The 21,459-nt window shown below is 38.7% G+C and overlaps 1 protein-coding gene across 2 annotated transcripts in view; it reads right to left on the reverse strand.

Moving 5' to 3' along the window:
* The window catches only part of Spop (speckle type BTB/POZ protein), an 86,698-nt gene that overhangs the window by 25,284 nt on the left and 39,955 nt on the right, over nt 1–21,459 (reverse strand). For both annotated transcript variants that reach the window (XM_070028312.1, XM_070028313.1), the window contains exon 2: nt 16,841–16,889. The gene's annotated coding sequence lies outside the window, so the exon portion shown is untranslated. The remainder of the gene's footprint in view (nt 1–16,840; nt 16,890–21,459) is intronic.

Below are 21,459 nucleotides of genomic sequence, written 5' to 3' on the forward strand. Positions count from 1 at the left end.
CTCATAAGCCCCAGACTTTCCACATTACTGCTATTCATCTCAATGGGGTGTTCTAGTAGCAAACCAAATCCAACTAAAAATTCTGTTAAAAAATCTGGTGAACTGGGAGGAGATTATGAGGAGATATATAGGTTAAGGGGTGAAAAGTTGCAAATATATAGGATGAATAAGTCCAGAGATCTAATGTATATCATGGAGACTATGTATGATATTATATACTGGAAATAACTGCTGAGTAATTTTAGGGGTTGTTACCACACCTGCACTCAAATACAGGTCACTAGATCGTGCAGATATGTTAATTGGTTTGAGTAATCATTTCACCATATATACATGCATAAAGCATTTTGTATATCTTAACTATATATGTTTTAAAATTTATGAATTTAAAGCATTATAAATAAAGCCAAAATGAAAAGTGGAGAATGAGAAGTTTTCCATGCATGACAAAAGTATTTTACTAATATATATATATATATATATATGTATGTATGTATGTATGTATACTGTTCTTACAAAATCAGTAAGAAAATGGTCAACTACCCTATAAAAGTATCAATCATACAAAAAAGCTCTTAAATATTTTATATTTATCAGACCAACAGGAAAAAAGACTCAACCACACCACATATGGGAAAAAGGAAACTCTTCATACACTGGCCATGACAGTAAATCAGTTAAGTATATTATATACAGGAATGCAGCAATACCTAGTAAAACTAGACAGTATGTATACTGAGACTTGGGACCTCACTTTTCACTATATGTGTAGTAGAGTTTCTCAAGTTTGGAGTGCATCAGAATCCCCTCTCAAACAGTTCATGATTCAGAGGTTTAGGATGGGCCCCAAGGGTTTCATTTTTACAAGATCTCCAGTGATCCTGATGTACTAGTCCTGAAAATGATACAATTCAGTAGAAAAGCAGGCAGACAGGAATTGTGTCCCATAGAACTTGCAGCTAGATAGCAGGGCAAGCCAAAAGATAACTGACTGAAATGGGAACAGAGGACTACCAAAAAATGAGCAGGTAGGACAGCAGAAAGAGGAAATATGGACAGCACTAAATCTTTGGCATTACAGGAAACAAGGAGGAAACCCACCGGTCAGGAGGTAGTCTTCAAGGACTCCACTTCTAGCCCAGCATGGGCAGCTCACACCTGTAATACTAGCTAGTTAGGAGGCTGAGATCAGAGGACCATAGATTAGAAGCAAGCCAGGCAGAAAAGTAACCAAGTCTCTTATCTCCACTCAAAAAACTAGAAATGAGTCTGGGTGCCAGTGGCTCATGCTTGTAATCCTAACTATTCAGGATACTGAGTTCTGAGGCTCACAGAAGCTAGCTTTGGCAGGAAAGTCCACGAGACTTTTATCTCCAATAAACTACTCAGACAAAAGCAGAAGTGGCGCTGTGGCTCAAGAAAGTGGCGCCGTGGCTCAAGAGGTAGAGTGCTAGCCTTGAGCACAAACAGGCTTAGAGAAGGAACCCCAAGTTCAAGCTCTACAACAAACAAACAACAAAAAGGGACTCTCATTCTCTCCATCTAATGCCATGTCTTACCCTAAGGTAAAATGGCTGAGATAGGTTTATCTAACCCCAGTCACACCCTAAGGTAAAATGGCTGAGATAAGTTTAAGAGCTGTCTTCTTGTGGCATATTTGAATGCTCTCTTCCTCTAGTCCTATTTCTTTCATGATAAATTTCCTATTACCATTACTTATGTTTGGGTCTTGCCTGAATTCCTCTTTTGCCAGATGTGAGGACTGAGGTCAACTTTGCTGCCCTAAATTTCTGGTAATGTATTTGGTGTATTGGCCTGGAACTTAGGGATTAAGTATGTTGTTTTTTTAACTTGGATTCATCAAAAGGTAACAGAACCACAAGGAAAACCACTTCCCTACAGAAAGTTTGCACTTGGGTTCAAGAAGAAATACACAGGAGTTCATAACAGTAAAAACCTAGAAATAAACTAAAACTACATTAGTAGGGAACCGATGACTAACCTGGATTTTTATATAATGGAAAACTATATTTCAAGATTTAAAATTAATGAACTAGATCTGAAACACCATGGACACATCAAGCATAGTACCATTAAAAAAATAAGTTTTGGAATGACTTGCAGTATATTACTTATGTAAATTTAGGTATTATTATAGAGCAGTTGAAGAAAAAAATTTTTTATGATCGGAGGAGAAGAAAAATGAAAGTGGGAAAAGAATATACAACATTTCAACTTTGAACTGTTTATTGTAAAGATGGGGAAGCAGCAATAAAGGTTAATTAAAAATTTAAAAATTCTGCCGGGCGCTGGTGGCTCACGCCTGTAATCCTAGCTACTCAGGAGGCTGAGATCTGAGGATCGCGGTTCAAAGCCAGCCCGGGCAGGAGAGACCGTGAGACTCCTATCTCCAATAAACCACCAGAAAACCGGAAGTGGCGCTGTAGCTCAAGTGGTAGAGCGCTTGCCTTGAGCTGAAGAGCTGAGGGACAGCGCCCAGGCCCGGAGTTCAAGCCCCATGACCGACAAAAAAAAAAAAAAAAAAAAAATTAAAAATTCTATATATCACAAATGAAGCAAGGTTCAGGAATGAAAACAGAACCAGAAAGTAAAGCTGGAAATCACAGAGAATATCAGGCTACATTCTCATCCCTTCCCTTCTTTTAGATGTTAAGTAGTAAATCCCTTGAATGGGTAGGGAGTCAGAGAATAAAAGGACACATCTGATAAATGAATTCTAGGACCAGAAAGAAACATCCTAATATTATATTCACTGCCCCCGTGTTTGGGGTAGTAAGAGTCCCACCTTAGGCCTTTTGTCTCTCTGTTTTTTGGGTAATAGACCATCCTAAACCTATTGTGTCTCTAGATTTGGTGTTGCTAGGTGATCACATGTTTTGGTGAGGATTCAAGTTGAAGTTCCCCAGAACAGAGGGCACAAACACATCCACACACCTGGCACAAGGACCCCCATTTTTAACTTCTCTGCTCTCCAGATTCCTGTTATCAAGCAGGAGGTACTCTTCTTTCTTACATGTTTTTTTTTTTTCCCTACTTCATTCTGTTTTGCTAAATAAACCTTTGCCCAACTTCCACTTATTAGTTTCTTTTTATTTTGTCAGTACTGAAGTCTGAACTCAGGGTACTGTACTATGCAAGCACTCTACTACTTGCCCCAGATCCTTTTTCACTTTAGTAATTTTTTAGATAAGGTCTCATATTTTCTTCCTGGGGCAAGTCTTAGGCCATGATCTTTTGACCTATGTTCCTGAGTAACTCAACTGGATAACAGGTTCAAGTCACTCCATCCAGCTTTTGTGCTGAGATGGGGTCTTGCTATTCCTAATCTCTGCTCCCAAGTAGCAGGGATTACAGGAGTGAACCATTGCACCTAGCTGTATTTCCTTTTTTTTTTTTTTAAGCCAAAATACTTTTCATTGTAGATTTCAAGTTCCTGTGATTTAAGTGGGAAATGGAAAGCTAAGTTGAGGATTTCTCCCTGCTTCTCTCTCGTGGGAGAATCCTTCACATCTGCTTCAATTCTCTGGTAACAATATGATGCTACATATATCTTTTGGCTAGAAATCGCAGGTGTGTGGTTTGAGATTATACTGTTCATCCTTCTGCTTGGTGTTCGTTTGTTTATTTGAAATATTATAGCAATAGTGTTAGGATGTGTTCTATTCTATCACATTTTGTCTGACTTATATCATCCATGGGAGATTTTGTTTCCTGAACAGTTGATTTGCTTTCAGCTATGAATAGACAGTGAAAATCTTATAGCTGATAATATGCTGTCCTCTTTGCTTGGCTACTTGTAAATTCTGAGACAAATCTGTGATTCATCTCTTAATACTATATGCTCATATGGCCTGTTCTATACAGTATACGTTATATATGACAACATACTCATTTTGTATCAGTTTTACTATATTCATCATCTCCTTTGCTCTAATTCTTAACTTTTTTTGTTTTTGTTGGTCGTGGGGCTTGAACTCTGGGCCTGGGCGCTGTCCCTCAGCTCTTCAGCTCAAGGCTAGCACTGTACCACTTGAGTCACAGTGCCACTTCTGGTTTCCTGGTGGTTTACTGGAGATAATAGCCTCATGGACTTTCCTGCCTGGGCTGGTTTTGAACTGTGATCCTCAGATCTCAGCCTCCCGAGTAGCTAGGATTACAGGCATGAGCCACTGACACCTAGTTTCTGAACCTTTTTTTTTTATGGTTGGGGGAGAGAATAACCAAACCCAGGAACTTGTACATGCTAGACAAGCACTTGACCTCTCAGCCACAACAATAACAAAACCACTCAACATAATTCAACTCAAAAGCATTACATGACTATTTAAATAATAAGCATGGAAGGGAAATAAGGTTTTGTCGTGCCTTAATGGAGTAAAACTACTGATATAAATATTCCCATTAGTCATGAACACTGTTCTGTACGTACATTTACGATTAAAGCATCCCGTGTAACAACAGACGGAGTTAACAGTCTTACTCACATAGTATGCCATCTCACTTAAGCTAACAAACTAAACACTAAAGTGGCCTTTGGGACTCACTGATTCATGCAATTCATAGTTTTATTGTAACATCAAGAAAAAAAAAACAGTACTGTGATCTCTCCAAGGTCAGCTTCATTTGATAGAAGACATATTTTTCATACATCTGTTTATTTGTCCAATAACAAGTAAATATACCTTAGGCAGTCTTACAAATCCTAGTTAACCATTACTGGTGAAAATAAAATTCAAAGCTCCTTTGTTTAGGCAAAGTTACAAGGAAGATATGAACTTTATACATTAGCTAAGAAAACTGGCTGGATATGGAGGTATGTGTTGTAGATTCTGCTCTTCTGAGCCATCATAAGATACTAATCAGCTTATTTGAAATAAGCCTCCCAATTTATCTAGTGATTATAATTTATGAATTCTCTAAGCATAAGAAAATAAAAATTTAAAACTAGATTTTAATTCGTTAGTTATTGCTACTGAATTTGTTTCATTATTATAATCAGGACCCCATCCCTAACAAAACAAAAACCCTCACACTTTGGTTTTAGCTATTTTTCTCCATCTTTTTCACTTGTGCCTTATTTTGTAGCTAAGTATCTTTTTATATAAATTTATATCATTATCTACTGTCCAATTTTTTAAAAAATACCCACACAGCAGTTAGTAAAACCAGAAACTAGACTCAGACTGAGGACCTCTAACCACACAACCTTCTGGGAGAGAAATTGACTGGGATAGCAATAGTCTAATTAATTTCACTTATAACAGGAACCATGGGCAAAGTGTTCATCAGCAAAGTAGCCTGGTGCTACATGAACTTCCTAGTACTTCATGCCAACTGCTGCAGGTGACTAGTAGAAAAACAATTTTAGAAAAGAAAAGCTCTATTTGAGGGTTATCATTTGAGAATGATGTAGGAGACAACTAGGGTCAAAACATACTGCACATAGCTTCAAACAAAACTGTCCCAATTATCTAATGAGAAATTTATTTCCCAAAGCTTACCCTTTCTAGAATGTTGACAATTCAAAGCTGAAATCACATATCTGTTTTATACCACACTTATTTTCCTGTTCACTCTATTAAACTATGCCTCTGAGGAAAGACCTCTTCCAAGTCACATCAGCCGGATACTTAAATGGCTCATGCCTGTAATCCTAGCTACTCAGGAGGTTGAGATCTGAGGATCTCGGTTCAAAGCCAGCCTGGGCAGGAAAGTCCGTGAGACTCTTATCTCCACTTAACCACCAGTAGTGGCTCTGTGGCTCAAGAGATAGAGCTAGCCCTGAGCTGAATAGCTGAGGGACAGTGCCCAGGCCCAGAGTTCAAGCCCCAGGACCGACAAAAACAAAAACAAACAAAAGAGTCACATAAAAAAATGTATTTCAAGCCTGGTGCTAGTGGCTCATGCTTGTAATCCTAGCTACTCAGGAGGCTGAGATCTGAGGATTAAGGTTCAAACCCAGCCCAAGCAGAAAAGTCGCCATGAGACTCTTATCTCCAATTAACCACTCAAAAACTGGAAGTGGAGCTGTGGCTCAAAGTGGTAGAGCACTATCCTTGAGCAAAAAAGCTCAGGGACAGTGCCAGGGCCCTGAGTTCAAGCCCCATGACCAACAAGAAAAAAAGAGTATTTCAAAATATCTTTATTAACTATATTATTCTAATGACTTTAGAATTAATTAATGGCTAACAACTGGTAGTGATCTCTAATGGAATGCTTCACAGCAGGTATTATGACATAATGAAGTAATTAACCATTATAAGAGATTTAAATCAATCAACACAATATGATTTCTAACTAGACGGTTAAACTGGAGGCAGACAGAAAAAGTAAATATGTTAATCCTCTCATGATGCATAAATAATGCTTTGAACCTACACTTACACTTTCTTCTATATTTACAAACATGTCTGCTGCCTCCAATAAGACTTTAAAGGCATTCAAACAGAATTCAAACCTGTTCTTTTTTATCACTGGCTGCCTGAAATCAAAGACATTAATTCAATTAAAATATTTTGATGATAAAACACTTATCTAGTCACATTCAAATTTGTTAACTTGTCTTAGTTTTTTTGTTTCACATACCCCTGAGACAGACTTTTGGACAGTGCAGAGTAGATAGATTTGCAATATAACAAGAATCATTTATTTGTTCTTTCAGATAAAACCTCAAACTTCTAGCTTGGCACTTTGAATCCCAGCTCCAATAAAAGCAAGAGTTTTTTTTTTATTTTCATATTATGCATATCAATTCTACAAGGGAAACAAACTGGCTATAATTTCATTATGAAAACTAAAAATCAGTTATTAATTTGGGCTAACCACTTGCATAATCATAATTTTTTCCAGATAGAAAAAGACAGAGCCCTTGAACAATAAGGGAAATGCCCTAACAGTTTATCCTATAGTTTCTGCAAAGCTAGACTAGAACATTCTCTGAAAAGTGTTACATAAGCAAGCATGTGCATTTATTATTATTTTTTGGATGTAAGTCCTGGGGCTTGAATTCAGGGCCTGTGTGCTACCCTTGAGCTTTTTTGCTCAAGACTAGTGGTCTACCACTTGAGCCACAGCTCCACTTTTGGCTTTTTACTGGCTAACTGGAGATAAATGTCTCATGGACTTTCCTGCTTGGACTGAACCACAATCCTCAGATCTCAGCTTCCTGAGTAGCTAGAATTATAAGCGTGAGCCACCAATGCCTGGCTCACATGCAGTTATTTGTGTGTTAATTTTTTTTTGGGGGGGGGGTCCAGTCGTGGGGCCTGAGCTCTGGGCCTGAGTGCTGTCCCTCAGCTCTTCAGCTCAAGGCTAGTGCTCTACCACTTGAGCCACAGCACCACTTCCGGCTTTTTTCTTTTTTACTTATGTGGTGCTGAGGAATTGAACCCAGGGCCTCAGGCAAGCAAGGCAAGTGCTCTACCACTGAGCCACCTTCCCAGCCCCTGTGTATTGATTTTTTTAATTATATTTAAGTAGTTGTACAAAGGAATGTGCAGTTATTTTTTAATTTTCATTTATTCCCCATTAGCACTCTTCTATCACCAATCTGATCAATTTATCCAGGTAATTAAAAAATAAACCAACTAACACAAATAGGCATGCGTCCGTCTTATCCATGCTACCAGTATTAGCTTTGTATCTACTCATTTAAAATTATATTAACACGACTGTGAAGACATTAGATTGAACTGTGAAAATGTTTTTTTGTGTGCCAAAAATAGTTGAATATTGACAATTTCATGCAGTGCAACATGCACATGCCATTCTTGCCAGAGAATGGTTTGCTAAGAACTTTGAAAAGCCTCTCTTCCTCCCTGCTTCTCTCTTTCTCTTTCCCTTTCCCCCTTTCTCCTCTCCCCCCGCCCCTCAGTTTAAAGCCTCATACAGTTTCTAAGTAAAGAAAAATCTCAATGCTGAATCTATTTTAAACCTGAGAGACATTTCCATTTTCCAAAACAGAAGATGCCAAAAAGATTAATTGAAAACAACAACTATAAAAGACTTGGGCATATTCATTTCTGAGAAACTAATGTTACCTGGGTATATTCATGTTTGAGAAACTAATGTGACCTAAAAGGAGCTTTCTGTTTTGTTTGATGTAGTATACTAATCATATACAGCCCAGGAGGTGGTAATTCCTTCTTATTACTCCAAGAACAGTTATTGCAGGTCATATTGACTTTCTTTGTTTCAAGGTTTGAGTGACATTTGAATACTTGTGAGAAAATTTTTTGTCTACATAATCAAATAAAAACTAAATGTATGGTGTTTTATGTTTTTCCGTTTTTAAATTTAAAGACTTTTTTGGGGGTAAGGGGTGCTGCTATTGAGGGCTTGAACTCAGAGTCTGGGTGCCCCCCCTTCTTTTTTAAATTTCTTTTGGGTCCAGTCGTGGGGCCTGAACTCTGGGCCTGGGCGCTGTCCCTCAGCTCTTCAGCTCAAAGTTAGCGCTCTACCACTTGAGCCACAGCGCCACTTCCGGCTTTTTTCTTTTTCTGCTTATGTGGTGCTAAGGAATCAAACCCAGGGCCTCAGGCATGCAAGGCAAGCGCTCTACCACTGAGCCACCTTCCCAGCCCCCCCCCCCGCCTTTTTTTTTGCTTAAGGCACTCTACCACTAGAGCCACAACTTCATTTCAGGCTTTTCAGTGGTTTATTGAAGAGAAGAGTCTCATGGACTTTCTTGCCTGGTCTGGCTTCAAACTTTGTTCCTCAGATCTCAGCCTCCTGCTAGGATTACAGGCATGAGTCACCAGCACCCAGCCAGAAACACTCTTAAACTGAAACCAAGAGCAATGAAGACAGATCTCAATCAGCAAAGGAAATACTGGGGTTTATCATGTCTTTTATCAAATTCACGCTTTGTAAAATTTTGCAAGTTAAAGATTGTTGCCTTATTGTTTTCATTTTAAGATTTTTAAGTGTACTCTGAGGTCAAGAAGAAAAAAGCCAATACCTAATAGAAAAATTAGCAAAAAACAAAACAAAATATTTCCAAAAATGTTTTAGTGAAATGCAAATACCACTGGTGGCTACATGAGTGAAAAGATGCTCAGAATTTTAGAAGATAAATGCAAACCAGTGTGCACTATACACTGATTCACCCACTTAACTGGCAAAGATCAAAATGTTTGCTAACATTTGCTCTGTGTAAGGAGTGTTTCAGTGGCTTCCAGTGCTTTCCTTCAACAAAAAGAAATATTGTATTCCTCTTAGTGCTTTTTGAATTTTGAACCTTGTGAATATATCATCTATTCAGATAATGAATTAAAAAAATTTTAAGAGTATTATCAGCCTTACAATTTTTCTAAGTTTTATGAAAGCTTATAAATCCTTATGAGAAACAAGACAGAAATTGTTCAGTGGCTTCCACTGTGTTCTGAATAAAACTAGCTTTTTATTGTCCTGATTGCTATGGCTTTCATATATCTCCCTGCCTCCTCTAACATGTTCCCTCTCAACCACTACGCATTAGTTCTCAGCCTTTAAGTCTGTTCCATGAACAAAGGCCTAAAAAACTCTTCCTTGGCCTGAAAAGCTCTTCTTCCTTCAGTTTTTTCTTTTTTGGTCGGTGGTGGGACTTGAAATCTCGGCCTGAGTGCTGTCCCTGAGCTCTTCAGCTCAAGGTGAGATTTCAGCTTCTTGAGTAGGTAGGATTATAGGAATGAGCCACTAGCGCCCGGTTCCTTCAGGTTTTCTTACAGCTGGCTCCTTCATGTCATGTAGGTTCTCTATAAAATATCTTCTCTATAAAATATCTATATAATATCTTCATAGAGGTTTTCCCTGATCACCCCATCTGAAATAGACCCCACTTTAAGCATGCTTCTCACTATATTAGTCTTTCTTTCCTAATACTACCTGAAGTCTTGTTTTTACTTTCTCACTTTTTATTGTTATTCCCATTGGAAATTATACTCCAGGGAAAAGAGCATATACCTGTATGTCCACAGGTAACATAGCAAACAATATCTGTACCATGAAATTGTTGAATAACCAGATTCCTCCTCTTTGGAACATATTTTTCCTAGTGAGTTCTACTTAATAAATTAAACTTTAAGAATTGTTAAATATAAATGGGCGCTGGTGGTTCACATGTAATCCTAGCTACTCAGGAGGTTGAGATACAAGGATCCCAGTTTAAAGCCAACTTGGGCAGGAAAGTCGGTGAGACTCTTATCTGCAATTAATTATCAGAAAACTGGAAATAGAGCTGTGGTTCAAATGGTAGAGCATGATCCTTGAGCAGAAAAGCTCAGGGACAGGGCCCAGGCCCTGAGTTCAAAGCCTAGAATTGACAAAAAGAAAGTAAAAAGCTAAATAAATGCAGCTATAGGAAATCAAGAACATTTTCCTATCAGTAAGACATTGAAAAAACAATCAGTTCATCTCATTCCAATTGTAAAGGACTTAAATAAGCACATTCCAAAATTATTTGTACTTCTCTGGTAGAGTGCTAGCCTTGAGCTGAAGAGCTGAGGGACAGCACCCAGGCTCAGAGTTCATGCCCCACGACCGGACCCCCCCCCCCAAAAAAAAATTATTTGTACTTCTCTTTCAAAAAACAATCTATTTGGGCTGGGAAGGTGGCTCAGTGGTAGAGTGCTTGCCTCACATGCATGAAAGCCCTGGGTTCGGTTCCTCAGTACCACATAAAGAGAAGGAAAAAAAAAAAGAAGTTAAAAAACAATCTATTTTTAGAACGGCACAAAATTTTGAAGAAAAGGGAAACATGTAGGAATATGGGGGAGTTACTGAATCCCACAAGACAGTATTTTTTTTCCAGTCCTGGCGCTTGAACTCAGGGCCTGCATACAGCCCCTGAGCTTCTTTTCCTAACTTGAGTCACAGTGCCACTCCCAGCTTTTTCTGTTGATGTGGTACTGAGGAATCGAACCCAGGGCTTCATGCATGCTAGGCCAAGCACTCTATCACTTGAACATTCCCAGCCCCTTCAAGACAATATTGAGAAGCATGTTTCCTACAGTAATTCAATGACAGTTATAGTAAGTACCATTACAGCAGTTGTACAGAACCCAGCCTAAACTTAAGTTACCTTGTTGATTCCATAAAATAAAATTCCAAAATAGTTATCAAATTGAGGCAGATCCTTAGCATTAACTTAGATCTGAACTAACATTTTCATATCTGAAACAAGGCTTGATTTCTTTAAACTGACACGAGGAGGAAAGGCAAATAATTTAATATTAACTTATAAATTGTATATAAATGTATAATAAAATACATATATGTATACATGTATACAAGTATATATGTATACAAGTAGGCACACATGTAAAATATGTCTTGGTACTTAACTAATTTTTTTTGGGGGGGGTCCTGTCATGGGGCCTGAACTCTGGGTCTGGGCGCTGTTCCTCAGCTCTTCAGCTCAAGGATAGCGCTCTACCACTTGAGCCACAGCGCCACTTCCAGCTTTTTTTCTTTTTGCTTATGTGGTGCTGAGGAATCGAATCCAGGGCCTCATGCATGCAAGGCAAGTACTCTACCAATGAGCCACCTTCCCAGCCCCCTTAACTAATTTTTTCCTAGGCCAGGCTAAGATTTAGAATATATTTCTAATATAATAAATATTTCTCTAAAGGTTATAGCCAGACATGGTGGTATGCACCTGTAGTTCCAGGTACTTGGAGGCTAAGGCAGGACGCTCAGTTGAGCCCGGGAAACCTGGACAACAGGGTGTGACCTTTGTCTCAAAAAAAAAAAAAAAAGTTGAATTGTTCATGCAAAGACTGTTTATAATGAAAGGTCAGAAACAATTCTGGTATTAAGTGTGCAACTTAGTACCTTCAATGTTCCCATCTTACAGCTATTTCATAGGCAAATAAAGGTTCTGAATTGATTGTGAGGATTAGATATACTTTTATACTTCAAAACATAGTTCTTCCTTTTCAATCTCAATTATAAGCTAGAACTTTATAGAATTGACTTGACAGCTGGGAGCTGGTTGCTCATGCCTGTAATCCTAACTATTCTGGAGGCTGAGATCTGAGGATTATGGTTCAGAGTCAGCCTGGGCAGGAAAGTCTGTGAGACTCTTATTTTCAATACACTACACAGAAAAAGTTGAAAGTGGTGATATGGCTCAAGTGGTAGAACACTAGCCTTGAACACAAAGAGGTTCAGGGACAGTGCCCAGGCCCTAAGTTCAGGCCCCAAGACTGGCCAAAAAAAGAAAAAAGAAATGGCCTGGCTAGTAAGGTTCATGGAGACAAAATCAAGCTGAAGCTGAACAGGGAGATCCATGAAAGTTTTCCAAGTCACCAAATGCAGAGCAGCAACAGTAGAATGCTCCCATTGATTGCCCAGCCTCAGTATGTGCTGAGTTTACAGCCTCACTGCCCTTCTTACAGGTTATAAATAACCACAAACTGTCCTTGTCCCCAAGGAGATCTTAGCGGCCAGCTCAAAGGTTAAAATATGGAAGAATTCTCACTTTGGATGCAACCTTTCCAAGCTAATCAAAAACATTAAAAAACAAAAACAAAACACAGAAAAATGTATTACCAATTTAAGAGCTGCAAAGTTATTCCCTTTCCCTAAATGTATCCATTATGTAAGAGTTATTGATACAGACATAGTAGCATAATTTTCTACCCTCAATGTATCTTGAGTTTTCAAAACAATACATTTTATAGTATTGATTTTAATAACCCTGTAAATCATATCTCAAGTTGAAAAAAAAAAAGCTGAGTATTAGTGGCTCATTCCTGTAATCCTAGCTACTTAGATGGCTGAGATCTGCTGGAATATGATTTTAGGCCCGTCTGAGTGCAAACGTTCACTAGACTCTGTCTCTAACATAACCAACTAAAGTAGGACTGCAGGCGTGCCTCAGGTATTGCCAGCCTAGGAAGTGCAAGGCCTTGAGTTCAAACCCCAGTACTGCTAGAAAGAAAAAGAAAAAAACCTGAAGCATATCCAGGGAGAATGCAATGCATGTCTGCTCCAAACGTAGACGCTTGTCCTGGAAAGGGGCCATTCTTACTGCCTCGCAGGACTGCAAGTCCACAGATGTTAAAAAGTAATTCTAGAGATTTTTTTTAAAAAATTAGGCACATATGATTACTGAGCAAAATATACCCACATTAAACAAAACAAAACCAAAAAACAACATAAGACTGGGTGCCAGTGGCTCATACCTTTAATCCTAGCTACCCAGGAGGCTGAGATCTGAGGATCACAGTTCAAAGCCAGACTGGGCAGAAAAGTCCCTGTGAGACTATTATCTCTAACCACTCAAACGCTGGAAGTGATGCAGAGCTTTGAGCACAAAGAGGCTCTGTGGGAGCACCCAGGCCCTGAGTTCAAGAGCCACAACTGACAAAAAGAAAAAGAAAGAAAAGAAGGCTTCAATCTCCACTTGGATGGAATATCCAGGAGACTAAACCCTGGTTACAACAAGTACAGGTTTTGCTAGGTCTTTATTAATATCATCAGGGGATACGTGCTGTTGTTAATTGCAGAACCCTTGCTGGGGAAAAAAACTTCACCAGCTGCTTAAAAAAAAAAAAAGCAAAGCTCAATAGAATAACCTTCATGTCACTTTTAAATCTATCACTTGGACGATGTAAAGGAGTAACAACATAACTTCAAATCAAGAAGCAAACCTGCTTATAGAGGACTATTTCACTTCACAGTGGGTCTCAGCTCCAAAAGAAAAACATCTTTAGAAATAATTAAAGGCAAAACCAAACATTCAGCCATGACGCCATTCTCATAAATTAGAATCATGTGTTGCTTCTACAGAATGGTTTGGGCAAAAGAAGCCACAGAGTGAACTTGGAAAAGAAGATTTTTAACATGACCCACATGTCGTCAAAGATTTCTCCTTTAGGTGAAGAAAATTTAGTAATTTTAAACAAGAGCCAAAAGGAATTTAAAAAGAAAAAGGAAGAAAAAAAGGAGGTGAAGAAGGGAAACAAAGTAGGGAGCCCTATAGTTGAGATATTCTATTTATTGTATAGCAAAAATTCCCAAAGCTGTTTTGAGATTTGAGGTGTTTACGGTCTTTACCTTCTACCTTCAACAATGACTATGAAGAACCTTATAAAAATCTAAAATATTAGCCAGGTGCCAGTAATCTTAGTGCCTATAATCTTAGCTTCTTAGGAGGCTAAGGTCTGAAAATCAAGGTTTGAAGACAGCTGGGACAGACAAATCTGAATGGCCCTTACCTACAATTAACCAGTAAAAACCTGTAAATGGAAGTGTGGCTCTAGTGGTAGAGGGCCAGTAACGAAGCTCGGCTAGAATGAGGCTCTGAGTACAAGCCCCAATACTGGCTTGTACACACGTGTGCGTTTATACGTACACATGCCCACACAATATACAGTACATAGAGAAAAGGATTAATGCTACATAAGCATGTCAAGTTTGCAAAGAAGTTAAAAAGAAAAATGAAAAAAAAGCAGGAGTCACTTCAAAAAATGAAAGAGGGTGTACAACTCCAAAGGATCCTTGGGTTTATAAAAGCCGTATTCAAAGGTGATTCTCCTCAGCCATCTAAACTAGTTAAACCATTTAAAAATATTTCTAAGACAAATTGGCTACAAAAGGAGTCCAAGAAATGAACTTCAAAAGAGAAAGGTTAATTTTTAGTTTTGGGTTGCATAATAGTAGAGGTCCTTAACTTGGAAACAGAAAAGGCTCTAAGAACTTAGCATACTACGAGGGCAACCAAGATGGTCAGCATTAACTACTATTGTCTAGTAACACAGAATACAGTTTTCCTTGAAAGGAAACAAGAATGTCATTCCAACTAGAAAAGAGACATAAGATATATATATCTAAGAGTTGCCAAAAGGAGACTGCCCCGTGGTTCAGGTAGAAAAGTGTTCATTTGAGAAAACCAAACTGTGGGCACTCTACAGTAGGGTGTAGCAGCTCAAACTAATGGCAGAGAGAGATCTATATAGGGAACGGTGAGAAGGAGGTGTGGCCACAGTGGATGTGGGAATTGACCTTAGAGCCTGGGTTCCTTTTGCTGACTCACAGTCATGTGACTGAAGTTACAGGTGATTACTGGTTTCAGGCAAGTGATTCCTGTTAAGGTTACCTGCTGTCCTTCACGAAGAGAAAGGGAGGTGGGGGGAAAGGGACTGTTCTCCTAGGTGCACCTAACAATATATATTCCATCTGCTCCTGTTTGTCTTAACTGAAGATACCTTCTACTTTTTTGGGGTAAGGGGGCCTGGGCTGTCCCTGAGCCTTTTCCTCAAGGCTAACATTTACCACAGGGGGCACAGCTCTACTTACAGCTTTTTGGTAGCTAATTGGAGGTAAGAATCTCAAAGACTTTCCTGACTGGACTGGCTCTGAACTGCAATGCTTAGATCTCAGTCTCCTGAGTAACTAGGATTTACAGGCACAAACCACACCTGGCTCCTTCTACTGTTTTATTCCGACCAATGTGCTTTATCTAGAAATCAACTGCAGAAAATAAATGTTTCCTTCCAAATTTATTAAGAATGTTAATACTAAGGTTCTAAGTAAACTATATGGAACAAAGGACAGATAGGAAATTCTCACTTTTAAGTGTTCATTCCAAAATTCATGACTCAAGGAAAAAGTAAAACCACAGAGTTATACGAAACAGGGAAATGTTGGACAGGATGCCTAAACAGAATTTCCTAGCTCCTGATGGCCTCTGTCAGAATTTCAAAAATTAAAATGCAATAACACCTACTTCACCCAGCAAAACTCTGTAAAACAAACATACAGAAGCATTTGAGATAAAAAATCTCATACCACAAAGTAAAAATTTTAAGATGGCAGACATTTTGGTAGGAAGATCTTTTGTTTTTAAGTTACCCATAAAGAGATAAGCTCTAACACACAAAGGCACAAAGGCAATACACAAAGGCAATCTGTTCAGAACCAAACTCCTTTTAGAGTGAAATGAAGCCTAAGCATGGCTTTAAGGTATCTCTTTTTATAAACTGCAGTTCTAACTCCCCTGAAGATCTCTTCTTACGAGAAAAATAATCTTACTCTGAGGTCTCCACAACATTATCAACCACTGATTAAAAATTTAAATCCAGCCAGGCCTGGCAATACAAGTCTATAATCCCAGCACACAGGAGGCTGAGGAAGGGGATTATGAGTTTGAACCAGTCTGAGCTACACAGGCCCAGGCTGGCTTGGGTAAGACCTATATCAAAAACAAAAAACAAAAAAAGTAAAGTTAGGCACTGCTGGCTTCACATTGGAATCTATTTACTCAAGAGGCTGAGACCTGAAGATGATGGTTCAAAGCCAGCCTGGAGAATAAATTACCAAAAAGCTGGAAGTACAGTGTGGCTAAAGTAGTAGAATGTTAGCCTTGAGCCCAAAAGTTCAGGGACAACATCCAGGTCCTGAGTTGAAGCCCCAGAATTAGCATGTGTGTGCATGCACACACACGAAGTCCTTAAATTATACATTCACCTTATGTGATGTCAACTTTACCTACCCTTTGTACTGAAACAAAACAGACTGTACTCCAGATGTACATTTTTAGTTATATATTTCTTTTTTTTTTGGGGGGGGGTCCGGTCGTGGGGCCTGTACTCTGGGCCTGGGCTGTCCCTAGTTCTTCAGATCAAGGCTAGTGCTCTACCACTTGAGCCACAGCACCACTTCCAGCTTTTTTCTTTTTGCTTATGTGGTGCTGAGGAATCAAACCCAGGGCCTCAGGCGTGCGCTCTACCACTGAGCCACCTTCCCAGCCCTAGTTATATATTTCTATGTATGTTGTTTTGCTTTTTCCCTCATGTTTAAATCATATTTAAAATAAAACGACATAAAAACTTACCAAGTCAAGTCAGCAGGAAAACTAATTTCTCTTGTCTAGCAGGATCGCTCTGTTGGAAATAGAGATGATGAATCAGACTTAACCAGATTCTTAATTTCATACAAGTCTTTCTTTGGTTTTTCTTAAAGGGAAAATTTCACACACACAACACATACACACTCACAGTGAGATGTTCACAAAGAAATGATTTACTAGACAAAATTACCACTCATATCTCATCAACAGCACTGAATGTTCTATTTTTCAGTCACCTAGTCACTCAGGAGGCTGAGATCTGAGTATCATAGTTCAAAGCCAGCCCAGATAGAAAAGTCTGTGAGAATCTTGCTTTCAATAAACTTCCAAAAAGATGGAAGTGGAGTTGTGGTTCAAGTAACAGAGCAAAAAAGCTCAGAGACAGCACCCAAGCCCTGGCACATATGTGTATGAGTGTGTATGTGTGTGTGCACACGTGTGCTTGCACACACACACAAGTACACACATGAACAAGCTAAGCTAGTTCTAATGATCACACCACCTAGTATTTACAAGAGAGAAGTGGTGATTTTTCCCAGCTCCTTAACATAATGCTGAAAGAATAACTATTAAGTTTTAATGTAAAGTATCTTAAAAACGTTCTGTGTGGTTAAATTACACCAACACAAGGACACTTAAACAAAGCCATAGCTGCTAACACTGAGATGAGGGATAGTCCACAAAAGACTAGGTTAATACTAATTACACAAGGGAGAGAGAAAGGGAGGGCCAGCTGAAGACTGTTGAGATATCTGGGCTAAGCAACACAACCACTTTGTCTACCACATCCTACAAAGTAACTTAAAACCCAAACATACACTGATCCAAGCAGTCCCAAGGCCTAGAAGCTTAACTCAGTCAGAAATTTCTGGCACTATTTTTCCCTTTGTGGAAGATATCAATGCATAAATCACTGATGACTCTCTAAAAATAGGTATAAACACCTATTTTAGTACATCAACACAAATTTCTCTCTTTTGGGTTGTGACAGATTTTGGTGGTTACTATCAGAAGTGGAATGAGCCATCTTAAAAACTATGCTAAACCACTGATGCTCAAACAGAGGGCTTCTGATGAGATACAATAAAACAATGCAGGGCTGGGAAGGTGGCTCAGTGGTAGAGTGCTTGCCTTGCATGCATGAGGCCCTGGGTTCAATTCCTCTGCACCACATAAGAAAAAAGCCGGAAGTGGCACTGTGGCTCAAGTGGTAGAGCACTAGCCTTGAGCTAAAGAGCTGAGGGACAGTGCCCAGGCCCCAGAGTTTAGGTCCTATGACTGGCAAAAACAAAAAAAAAAAATGCAAAAAAAATCCCATGTAGTTCAGTAAAGAGTAGCAACAGTCAAGTCATATTCATTTGTGATTATTAGCTGAGCACCAACTGTGCAAAGCATTTTGGGGGACAAAGTAGTAAAAGAGACAAACTTCCAGATCTTCCAAGGGTCTGGAATGCATTTAAGACTTTATTCCTACACAGAAGATAACCAGCTTTAATAAAAACTGTTCTGTATAGCTGATATTTAAAGCAGAACTCAATACTTCTTAAGTCTTTTCCTCTAATTTTTTCCTCAGTTTAAAGTTTTGGTTTTTTTTCAGTCAGTTAATTTGCCAGAATTAGGATTTTTAGGCCCAATAGACTGGCAAAACTTGACAATACTAGTAAGGGCTAGGACAAATAAGGACATTCTCATTGTGCAGTAAGACAAATTGGTGCTATCACTTTGGAAATTTTTTTTTTTTTTTTTTTTTTTTTTTGGTTGGTCGTGGAGCCTGAACTCTGGGCCTGGGCGCTGTCCCTCAGCTCTTCAGCTCAAGGCTAGCACCCTATCACTTGAGCCACAGCACCACTTCTGGCTTTTTTCTGCTTATGTGGTGCTGAGGAATCGAACCCAGGGCCCCATGCATGCAAGGCAAGCATTCTACCACTCAGCCAACTTCCCAGCCCTCCCATTTATTTAAATTTTAAAAACATTTTAACTGAAGCATAAAAATCATGAGGCAGATTATCAAAGTTCAATACATGTATACAATGGGCAAAGATCACCAAGGTAACTCAATATTTATAACTTCTTTGTGCTAGATTATTAACAATGAAAATCCCAAAGTTCCACTCACAAACATGCAGCCTACAGAAACTCCTATGCATGTTTACCACATGTAAACAACAACACTCACTGCAAAGTCTTTACTAACAGCCAACTACTATATATAATCCAAATATCCATCAACATAGACTGATACATAAATTATTCTGCTATAAGCAGTAAAACTGAACTTCAATTTTATGTAACACATTGCTAAAAAACCAGAAATACATTGTTGAAATCTCAAAGATGACACAAAAGAGCATATAGTGTATTAGTCCATCTAACCAAAGTTCAAAAACAGATAAAAGCCAGGTGCTGGTGGCTCATGCCTGTAATCCTAGATACTGAGAAGGCTGAGATCTGAGGACTGCTGTTCAAAGCCAGCTCAAGCAGAAAATGTTTGTGAGACTCTTTATCTTCAATAAACCACTCAGAAAACCGGAAGTGGTGCTGTGGCTCCAGTGGTAGAGCGCTAGCCTTGAGCTGAAGAGCTCAGGGACAGCACCTATGCCCAGAGTTCAAGCCCCACGACCTAAAAAAAAAACAAAACCCAACAAAAATAAACTATAACTGGTTTGGAATGCAGCCTAAATGTTAAAATCATAAAGAAACATAATTATCAGTGTTAAAATAGCAGAGGTTTCTTCTGTGTTAAAATCTAGATAGGATGCATGGAATGCTTTCTCTGGATGCTAGCTATAATATATTTCTAGGTACCTAATTAATGGTTATGAAGATATGTGCTTGTATAATTAATCCTTAAATTATACAATTATTCTTCATCTGCTTGTTTTCATGAAAAAATGTTCTAAATAAATGTTATCATTTAAAATGTTATCATTTTTTGTCAGTCATGGGACTTGAACTCTGGGCCTGGGTGCTATCCCTGAGCTCTTCAGTTCAAGGCAAGCACTCTACCACTTGAGCCACAGCACCACTTCCGGTTTTCTGGTGGATCATTGGAGGTAAGGGTCTCGTGAACTTTCCTGCTTTGAACCACAATCCTCAGATTTCAGCCTCCTGAGTAGCTAGGATTAGAGGCATGAGCCACTGGCGCCCAGCTAAAATGTTATTTTAATAAGTAAGGAATGTATTTGTATCAATGTACTAAAGTCAGTGTTTGCATTTTCAGGAGAGTCTATTTTTAAAGAGTTACCAATCTCCCACAAAAGGGAAAATAAATTGCTAGAAATTTCTGACAGGGTTTTAGGCCTAGAAACTGCTTTGAGTGTCTGAAACATTTTGTAGGATATGGTAGTCAATAAAAGTGGTTGTGTTGCTTTAGCAGGACTGTACTTGCCTTTTTCTGTCTGGATAACTCTCCCTGGTCTCTTAGAAGTTCACAGGGTACAATTCTTCACCACTGCAGCAAGTCTTTGTAAACATTTTCATAAAAAATGTTCAAAATACACATGGTTAAAACTATCTAATTCCAGATAACAGGAATCTAACCTGAATACAATGTCTGCACAGAATATCACTTTGGTTTCTTTTTTCAAAGATAATTCAGGGTGAGAACTCTGTAATAATCGCCACCCAGGAATTGATGCAAATAGATACAATACCCTATCATGCTTCCTTAGAATTACACTGCAATCCTTAATATCTGTCTTTCAAGGAAAATTTGGACATATTTAGACTATTCACCAGGAACCATTAGCTAACAATAACATTATATAAGAAATAAAAGCTTCTAAAAAAGAAAAGCCAAGATACAAATAATTTTTTGGTTTTCAAAGTTTAATTGTGGTTTTGCTGGACTCTCCATCTCCACCCCAAACATGGTAAAAGCTATGGTCTGTCTATACAATGGCTGAAAAGGTCTTGCATAATCTGTACTCTATAACCTCCCCCACTTCATCTCCAACCAACAGATCCCCAGGGCTATATTGTAGCAACACAGCCCTTTGTTGTGGTTCCTGTCTCAGAGCTCTGTACTTGCTGTGTTCTGTCTGGACAACTCTCCTGGTCCCCTAGAGGTTATTGGAACATACTCCCTCACCCTTGCTGAGTCTTTGTCACCACCTCCGTGAAGCTTTCCCTAACACCCTCAATGTAATACTTAGCCCTACAGCTATAATGCTGTTCAAGCCCCACTGTTTTTATATATGTACTAGATGTTGTCCCCTGCACCATACTGTAGATTTTACTTACCTGTTTCCTCTAAGTGGAAAATAAATTCCACAAAGGTTGATTTGTGTGCTTTGCTGTTGCACACAGATAGTATCATGAACACAGAAGTCCAGAAACAGCCTATTTGAATAAACTTTTTCTTTTTGATTTCCATCCTTGAAAGATTGGACAATAACTCCATACATTCAAAAACCAAAATGCTTGCCAGGTATGGTGGTGTATCCCTGTAATCCCAGAACTTGTAGGGTTGAAGTAGAAGGGTTGCAAATTCCAAGGTAGCCTGGACTATATAGCACACACACAAAAAATGTTATGCCTCTCTGTAAATCAAGTTCACTACCAAGTTTACTAACAAATTTCAAGTTTATGTTCTTATAGTAAGT

This window comes from Dipodomys merriami, unplaced genomic scaffold (assembly GCF_024711535.1).
Source record: "Dipodomys merriami isolate MVZ:Mamm:240054 unplaced genomic scaffold, mDipMer1.0.p SCAF_19, whole genome shotgun sequence".
Taxonomy (NCBI): Eukaryota; Metazoa; Chordata; class Mammalia; order Rodentia; family Heteromyidae; genus Dipodomys; species Dipodomys merriami.